The sequence below is a fragment of the Myxocyprinus asiaticus genome, chromosome 49, assembly GCF_019703515.2.
Source record: "Myxocyprinus asiaticus isolate MX2 ecotype Aquarium Trade chromosome 49, UBuf_Myxa_2, whole genome shotgun sequence".
Taxonomy (NCBI): Eukaryota; Metazoa; Chordata; class Actinopteri; order Cypriniformes; family Catostomidae; genus Myxocyprinus; species Myxocyprinus asiaticus.
This window is the reverse complement of record NC_059392.1, coordinates 16,092,186-16,100,269: the sequence shown is the minus strand read 5'-3', so window position 1 is coordinate 16,100,269 and position 8,084 is coordinate 16,092,186.

Below are 8,084 nucleotides of genomic sequence, written 5' to 3'. Positions count from 1 at the left end.
TTCATCCTGAACAAGTAAGTGTCTTTTAATATCTCCAGAGCCCGAGGATTTTGACTTCTTTGCCATGTTTTGCAACAAAGGACAAATGTGTAACTGGGTGTATCAAATTTCACCAGATTATAACATGAGAATAATCGAAAATTCAGCAAAGTGCGCAGAGCTCGTCGCTCACACGTCTGCTCCTTGCATGGCGTCCATTTTTCCCATATCTCTTATTTTTTATGTCTTAATGTTTCAGCATCATTTAACAATAAGATTTTTCAGTTATTATTCTCTTATACTTATCAGCATTTCTTAACAATTTATTTAGTTAAATAGCAGAACCAAAAATCACAGTGCAGAAATTGTACGCCTCTAAAATTATATTTTCATAGATTAACTATGGCAAATAAAAATAGTAGTAATAGAAAAAGACACTCAGTCCTTCTTTGTAGCATCCACTAACCCTTTTTTTTTTTTTTTTTTTTAAAGTGAGGGTACTCCCTGGAAAATATGGGGGAGTAACCAATCCAATAAGTAACTCTAATTTTGCCATCAAGTTTGTAATATTTACTCTTCAAATCAATAAATCAGTGGTTAGATGCTGGATTTAAATTTAGACCCTCAGAACAATTTAGACATGGGTTTTGAACCCATTGATGGCAATCTGGTTAGTCATATAAGACTGAAATCAACTTATCCAGAGAAATTTTAGTCCATATTAGAAATGGCAAATCAGTAATGATTACCAGCTGTAATGAGAGCAGGAGGACCAATCAGATAGTAGCCCACATCATTTTCAGTCTTCTATTTCTCCGGATTTTCACCTGCAGTATTAATAACTTCAATAAATCATCTGGCCCAGCCATCTGCAATAGTGAGAGACTGGTTCCAGAATGAGTTAGTGAAACAACATACTGATGACAAAAGAAAGGGTAAAACATAGTTAATATCAGAGACACACACAGAATAGACTCATGAATATGAAGTTATTAACATTCATAATTGAGGAAGTTATGATGTTCAATTTAATCTTAATGTTTCTCCATGGGTTTCACCCACCAACACCGACCAATTTTTCCCGTAGCATTACCAATAATTTTTTTACAATCAAATACATCAAAGATATTTCTTCATTCTTAAAATCAGAACTTCTAGCATGAATAACATTTTCCATTATATGCAGTAGGTTGGAACTTTATTTTCTATTTGATCTGGCATGATTGATCACAGATCAAACCAAAGGAAAAAGAATCACAATGTTGGCAAGGCTACCACACATAAAAATCAGAAAACCAGGTATTAAGAGCACAACTTCAGCAGATTGGAACTGCAGAGAACATGAAATGATCCAAATCATTCTTAAATTTCTTTTCCTTTAATTTTAGTCTCAAAGACAGCTTCTCAGTGTACCCATGATCAACCAATTCCTACACTGTGTATTTAAAACAAGAAAATAAAAGAAAAAATATCTAATCTTAACTAAAAGAATCTGCTAACTTATCTTTTCAAATTCGGGGTGCCCCTGTCTGAGTGGAGACACCAAGAGAGACGAGTTTTCTGCAGACTATCATTTGAGCACCATCCTTACAGAGTATGGGGTATAACCCCTCCTGCTCACTCAATATCTCCATCAGACAGTCCCTAACAAAATAATAAACTCTAACTATCAAGTCTACACCGATAAAACCGCAACTCACATGTAAATTTGTTCTCTAGACATACTTAAACATAGGAAATCAAAAACAAAACAAATAATCATGGGTTCTTACTTTTAGATATCAAGACTTTACAGTGTTTCATTTAATATTGTTCAAAATTTTGTTCTCACATAAACTGGACCAGACAAAACATAAAACAGACACATGAATGTGAAGTTTTCACATTTAAAGTTTGCTTCTCATACTCAAGTTACAAAATAGAATTTGGTTTTGGAAAAAAATTTCTTAGTCAGTTTCACCTTTTTTCCTCTTTCCCATTTCTTTAAGATTTTATTAATAAATTTTTACACAGTGAATTTCTAGATGTTAGTCTTTCCAATGGAGTGCTTGCCATAATTATACCTTATTGTAATGTGACTACACTTATCTTCAATACAACTTTTGTTTAAAATCCAATTATTTAGTTGACTAGTTTAAAGTAGTACACTGGACTCAAAACTGTATTATTTGTCCAGATAATGTGATATGAACTTTAACTCCAAGCACAGTTATACCACTTGCTCTTTCTCAGTTTATTTAATCTTAATTAATTCACAAATGTATTTGGTCACAGTGGGTTCTGTAGTGATTGTAGTTGGAATAGTTGAAACCCTTTGTTGGATATTGTGATGAACCACAGAGAGTGTCTGATTCATGTGTTTCATAAACCAGGTGTGAGGGTATTTGACTGCTTTGAGAGAGAAATCAGAGATGTTAAAGATGGCAGACAGTTGGAATGTCAATGTAAACAGCAGAATGAAGGCACACCAAAAGTGACACCTGTATGGAGCTCTATCCTGAATCAAACCGCATATGAGAAAGAAAGAGAAACAGATATAGTCAGACAGTACATTTACATACACTTGTTTCAGTCAGACTAAAACAATAATTTGTCTTTTTGAAATGTCATGTAAACACTTTAGTCAGACTGAAATTGTACCAGTCTGACTAACAGAACAAGGTAATGCAGTTTTAGCTCAGCTTTGTCCTGCACATATACACATTAATCGGACCGCAATTGGCCTTGGCGTTGTGTGCATGCTTCGAAAGAGAGAGGTCGCGCATGATGTGTATTACCGACAATATGTCAGCTGACATCCTTCCTTCAAATAGCCACTTTCACACATGAAACCCGATAAACTGCAGTAAAACTGTTGGATTGCCTTAACTGGTAAATTTACCACATATGCTATTCACACATGCAACATTTTTTGTCTTTTTTTTTTCATTTTGCTACGATTCACAGATAAGCACCAAAATGCCATTCAACTCTGAGATGTAGTTATTTAATCAGTCGACACATTTTTTCATCCAGATGAAGAGAAGCGCTTTAACCCTGTGATGCCCACTGTTGTAATATTACAACTTTAGCTCTACTAAAATAAACCTGCACGTCCCCGTCCCCCCGCCAAGACCACATTTACACAACTAATAGGTCATATTGTTAAGCCTTGCAACACTATTGGATGGTAGATTTTGTAAATAGGCCTGTTCTCCTGGCCATGAACTCACACAACCTGCAAACTTGCCTTGAAGCACATCATCTTGATATACTGGACTGGATAAATCAACATTCAAGTAAAATGCCTAAAATATTTTTTTCTATGATTAGTAATATGTCTAGATTGTGCAGATATTAAGGTACTGTTGAATGCTTTGATCATATTAGATTTTGAGCTTGTAATGTAAATGTTGTAATTTTACAACACTGGGTGAAAGGGGTAGCAAAATTTGCCTGTGCACCTTGCACATTACATGGATGAATTGTACTCCTCACCTGTTCCATGTGAAAAAAATACTAATAGAAACATACTATTTTTGATCATTCACAAGTTTAAAATGTCTTCTTTGTTACCATTTTGAGTTTCAATCAAAATTAAATGATTATTAAATGATAAGTTCAAGTTGAATTAAAGAATAAATTATTTCTTTGAGAATTTGAAAGTATTTGTGTAGCAATATTTTAAAAAACTATCTGTATATTATTATTTATAAAATTTACTTAACTGGTCCCGTTTTCTTTTCTAGGCTTTGCTTGTTTGCCCAAATATCTGCTTGCTTCATGAGGGACAGGTGATAATGTTCTGGAATGTGTGGGGTATAAGTGCTATTAGCATGATAAGTAGAGGGCACAATAAGCTAGCCAGACAGTATTGTGTGAATTCTGTGGAATGTGTGAATTCTGTGGAATGGGTCAATTCTGTGGAATGGGTCAATTCTGTGGAATGGGTCAATTCTTTAAAATGTGTAAGTATGATTGAGATTTATTTACATTGAGATTATTTAGCCTGGAAAATAATCAGTGATTTTTTTTCCATTTCAGAATGCCACCAGCCAGGAAAGACCTTCTTATCTACAATGTGTATGATGCCATTGATGCCGTCCAAAATGGGAAAAGTGACTTTGAGAAGGACTCTGATACAAGTGATGAAGAGGAATGTGGAGATGCCTGTGAACTGGAAAAGGTTGGCATCATGCCAACAAAACCAAGCCATTCAAGAACACAGACCATGCCCCGTGACAGGTATCGTTGGCTGAAAAAGGATTTTATCAGTACCAACACTGATTTTTCAGGTCAGGGCTATGAATAGAGCTAAACATAGTAAATGCCAAAGTTTTGTAAATACAGTATGAACATATGTTTTATAATAAACAATTTTAGTGTATAGATATTTAGGCTACTGTTATGGGGCTACATAAGCAGTACACCCTGCAAATGAACCATTAGATGTTCTCTACATTTGTTCAGACAGTGAGTAAAATTACTGAAATTCTGCTACCCAACAGGCCCAATGTTGCAATATTACAACTTTTCCCTAGAAACTTACTAAAATGTAATAAATGTAAAAACCCATTTATTTCTACATTAGAGGCCTCCTACAATGACATATAAAAGGTGAAAATTTTTTTTTTTTTTTTCAATGTTTCCATATTTGGGTCTCACAGGGTTAAAAAGAACAATCTAGATAACTCAATACTGAACAGCTACAGACCAATTTCAAATTTTCCTTTCATAGGCAAAATCATTGAAAAGGTTGTTTTCAATCAGCTGAACAATTTCTTAATCTCGAATGGCTACTTGGACAATTTACAGTCTGGTTTCCAACCACATTGTTGCACAGATACGGCACTCATAAATATCCTAAATGATATTCAGCTAAATACTGATTCAGGCAAAATATCAGTGCTGGTATTATTAGATCTCAGTGCTGCTTTTGACACTGTTGGAAAACTGGGTAGGGCTCTCTGGGACGGTCCTCAGCTGGTTCAGGTCATATCTAGAAAGTAGGGGTTACTATGTGAACATAGGCAACTATGAATCTGTGTGGACATCCATGACGTGTGGAGTCCCACAAGGCTCAATTCTAGCACCACTCCTGTTCAAACTGTATATGCTCCCAGTAGGCCAAATTATGAAAAAGAAACAAATTGCATACCATAGCTATGCAGACGATACCCAGATCTGTCTAGCCCTATCGCCAAATGACTACAGCCCCATAGACTTTCTGTGCCAGTGCATTGATTAAATTAACAGTTGGATGTGCCAAAACTTCCTTCCATTAAACAATGACAAGACAGAGGTATTTGGCAACAAGGTGAAATTCCAAAGGTGAATACGTGCTTACCTTGACTCCAAGGGCCGAAAGACAAAAAAATCAAGCAAGAAATCTTGGTGTCATTTTGGAAACTTAGTTTCAGTAGTCACATCAAAGCAATAACTAAATCAGCCTACTATCATCTAAAAAATATAGAAAGAATTAGATGTTTTGTGTCCAGTCAAACTTCTCCATGCATTCATCACCAGTAGGGTAGGCTCCAATGGACTCCTAACCAGCCTTGCCAAAAAGACCATTAGACACCTGCAGCTCATTTAGAATGCCACTGCCAGGATTCTCACCCGAACCAAAAAATCTGAACATATTACTCAAGTCCTCAGGTCTTTACACTGGCTTCCAGTTACATTTAGAATTGATTTTAAAGTACTATTACTAATTTATAAATTGCTCAATAGCCTAGGACCTAAATACATTTCAGATACATTCTGGATAAAAATACAGCGGTTCAGATAGTAGTTTAAAAACCTGGAAGGGAATTATAATGTTCAAGTCAAGGGTTCCCTCTGGAATTTCTTATGGCTTTTAAAATGGCAGTTTTGGATTTATGAGTAAAATAAGGTCTGTGGTAAAGAATACTTGAAGATACTTGGATGCTTTGTTCAGAAACATAAATTACACACAATCGTACCTCAAACGTGAATTTTGAAGCCGCAGTGTAAAAAATAAATAAAATAAATGTAAAAAAGTATGTTCCTAGCAAGTTGCTAGATAAGGACTACAATGGTGTTCCGTTTCGACAGGCACGTACACTAACATGTTTGTGGTATTTGTAGTCCTTAGCAACTTGTTAGCGATGTACTTTTTTTTTTTTTTTTTTTTAAACATGGTGGCTTCTGTGTATAATTTATGTTAAAAAGAAAATGTCCAAGTACCTTCAAGTAACATTAACCACAGATCTTATTTTACTCATTGAAAACTCCTATTATACTGTGTTCCATTCAACTCGGAAAGTCGGATTTTCCAACTTCCTTAGTAGGAAAAGTGCAATGGAATTCCAACTTGGAAAGTTGTGTGGAAAAGATGCATGTGCGTGACGTCACACAAACATATCAGCACCCAGGAAGACGTAAAAAATAAGTGATAAACATTCACTTTTATTAAATAATATCGATGAATGAGTCAAAGTTCCTACATTACATGATATTAAAGCTTGTTTAACAAACGTTAGCAGAGACAAGTGTTCAAAACATGGTAAATGACACTATCTTTTGATCAGTGTTGGGTGTAATGCATTAGTAAGTAATTAATTACTGTAATTAAATTACTTTTTCTTTGGAAAAAGTAAAGATAATTCTCCATTAATTTAATTAGTTACTTCTTATGTAATTGTGTTAAAATATTGTATATACTATAGAACAATTCTATATAAAACAATAGTGAATTTAAAATTGAAATTTAACGTCTAATGTTAAAATATGTTTTCTAATTTAACGCTGCCCCCTTGAATTCTTTGGCCAGTTCATGAATAATTAATTAGATTTTATATGATTTATTTGAAAGAATTAAAAGAACAGTTTCATGTCTATCCTTTTTTTTTTTTTTTTTTTTTTTTTTGAATGCCCAATCCCCAATACGCTCTAAGTCCTTGTGGTGGCGCGGTTACTCACCTCAATCTGTGTGGCGGAGGACGAATCTCAGTTGCCTCCACGTCTGAGACCGTCAATCCGTGCATCTTATCATGTTGCTTGTTGAGCGCATTACTGCGGAGGCATAGTGCATGTAGAGGCTTCACGCTATTCTCCACGGCATCCACACACAACTCACCACGCGCCCCACAGAGAGCAAGAACCACATTATAGCGACCACGAGGAGGTTACCTCGTGACTCTACCCACCCTAGCAACCGGGCCAATTTGGTTGCTTAGGAGATCTGGCCAGAGTCACTCAGCACGCCCTGGATTCGAACTCGCGACTCCAGGGATGGTAGTCAGCGTCAGCGCCAGGCCCCCGTTTCATGTCTATCCTTGTATTTTTCATCTGGTCAAGGTTATTAAGGGTTTTAGAAAGTAATTAGTAATAAGTAATGCAATTCCTTTTGAGACAATAATTAGTACAGTAATCTAATTACACTGTAGAAGATGTAATGTTACTTTTTTAGAGTAACTTACCCAACACTGCTTTTGATAATCATACACCTTTAGCACAAATGCTAGCGTTGCAGAATTGTTTATAGGAGACATCTCTGGTGACAATCAAACACATGCTAAGCTAACGGAAGCATTACAGATTTGTTTCCTTAAACGTCATCTTCCAAGCAACTGGCATTGGAATGCATTTATGGTTGGAGATCCGAGATATCAAGTAGCTATATCCCACATCCGACTTGAATGGGACGCAGCATAAGAACCCATAGGAAATTGCCTACGAATTGTATGACAAATTGCTTGCCATGTTCCTCATTTGTAAGTAGCTTTGAATAAAAGCATCTGTTAAATGACTAAATGTAAAATGTAAATGTACAAATTGACCATGTCTAACCATCGTCTCTGCACCTCACATTTTATCTTTTCTATTTAACAGCATCCTACAAACAAAACTCAACTATTTTGCTGATCGGGGATCCGATTTTGTGGATCCATTTAGTTGTATGGGTTGAGTGAGACAGTTCAAAGTATATGCCAAGAAAATTAAATATAAATTGGGTATAACAGTAAATATTTGAGAAGTTTTGTATTCTAAAATTCAAGCTTTTAAATTATTAACATTGAACAATCTATTTACAATTTTAAGCCCCATTTTTTTAGGACATTGGAGACAGAATGGAAAATCAAGCACAATTACAATTTCTT